Source organism: Hippocampus bargibanti, unplaced genomic scaffold (genome assembly GCF_051943395.1).
Source record: "Hippocampus bargibanti isolate YZ-2025 unplaced genomic scaffold, ASM5194339v1 Contig00132, whole genome shotgun sequence".
Classification (NCBI taxonomy): domain Eukaryota; kingdom Metazoa; phylum Chordata; class Actinopteri; order Syngnathiformes; family Syngnathidae; genus Hippocampus; species Hippocampus bargibanti.
In genome coordinates, this window is record NW_028297080.1 from 39,585 (window position 1) to 41,369 (window position 1,785).

Here is a 1,785-nt window from a genome sequence, read left to right on the forward strand (position 1 = left end):
AGTAACCCTAACAAGTAACCCCAGCAAGTAACCCTAACAAGTAACCCCAGAAAGTAACCTTAACCCTGAAAAGTAACCCTAACAAGTAACACTAACCATAACAAATAACACTAAAAAGTAACCCCAGAAAGTAACCTTAACCCTAACAAGTAACCCGAACAAGTAAACCCAGAAAGTAACCCTAGCCCTAACAAGTAACCCTAACAAGTAAACACAGAAAGTAACCTAAACCCTGACAAGTAACCCTAACCCTAACAAGTAACCCTGAATATTATGTGGTGAAATGGTTGATCATGAGATCAGTGTCGCTGTGTGATTACGTCCGCAGAGGGCGTCAAAGACCAGACGGAGAGTAATCATAATAAATGTCAAAAGAAAAGGATAGGGAATGTCATCTCATTTTCCGTACCGCTTATTCCTCATTAGGGTCGCAGGGGTTGCTGGAGCCTATCTCAGCTGTCTTCGGGCACGAGGCGGGGGACACCCTGAATTGGTTGCCAGCCAATCACAGGGCACACAAAGACATACAACAGTCACTCTCACACTCACATCTAGGGACAATTTGGAGTGGTCAATCTGCCTGCCATGCATGTTTTTGGAGTGTGGGAGGAAACCGGAGGACCCGGAGAAAACCCACGCGGGTCCGGGGAGAACATGCAAACTCCACACAGGGAGGCCGGACCGGGACGCGAACCAGCGACCTCTGCACTGTGAAGCCATTGTGCTAACCACTCGACTACCGGGCCGCCCCAGGATAGGGAATTAAACCCAAAATTCTGAAGATACTAAAAGGAGAGGAGTAGCATTTCCTTACATTGCAGGACATTCTGAAAAACTACAGAGTCCTTTGGCAACACAAAATTTCTACTTATTTCAAACCGATAAACACTTCAAGGCAAAAATGAGTGCATCCAAAAGATAGGCTGTCAAATGAAAAACAAAGTAATGTAGTTTATTCAATACATTGGAAAAATGAAAATTATAAAGAGCAAAACATTGGGGAGACTAAACAAATTCTAAAAAAATATATACTTTATCAACACCGCTGGGATAATACTACTGGGCCTCAATCTGCAGTACATATGCACCTCAAAGCTATCTACCGCTCATTTGACGTCAATGAGGTTAAAATTGTAGTGAAAGGAAAATTGATGGTTTGAAAGGGGAGTAAAAGAAGCTGTCCAGCAGGCAGAAGCCCGGTTCTGCTTCGCGTACGAGTACTGTCATGACGGTCCCGCATGCGGACAGCTCCCTCTGCCGGAAAGCCATATCGTTACACGCAGCGACTCAAGATTAAAATCAACGTGTGGGAAGCCGTTTAAAATCGTGTCGGGGGTGATCGTTAAATGAAAAGTGAAATCGGATCGCGAACGGGAGAGACCATTTCTCGGCCCACAGTGTTTGAGGTAGCTGCAAAAAAAAAAAAAAGCTTACAGCACCTGGTATTCCCAGGCAGTCTCCCATGCAAGTACTAACCAGGCCCAACCCTGCTTAGCTTCAAATATCAGACAAGATCAGGCGTTCTCAGGGTTGTATGGCCGTGAATAAGGGAATGTGTCAGAAAATCCCTCTTTATAGTGTTGCAGGGATAGCGTCTTTCTTTGCTCATGGTGTTCGTTCTTGTCGGATGATGGTTATTTGGTTTTCCAAATACAGGCTTGAATCGATGAAGGTGTTATTTGTGTTGTGTTGTCAAATAAGGCGCATGTGAGTCCAGCTGATGCGTTAACGTGGGTAACTTTTCTTTGACTTCCAATGCAATCCGTTTCGTCCATTCATTCCGGG

General features: G+C 44.7%; 1 pseudogene; it reads right to left on the reverse strand.

Annotated features, from left to right (window-relative positions):
* Positions 1-1,427: 1,427 nt before the first annotated feature.
* On the reverse strand, positions 1,428-1,546 carry LOC148881203 (5S ribosomal RNA; annotated as a pseudogene).
* Positions 1,547-1,785: the final 239 nt, after the last annotated feature.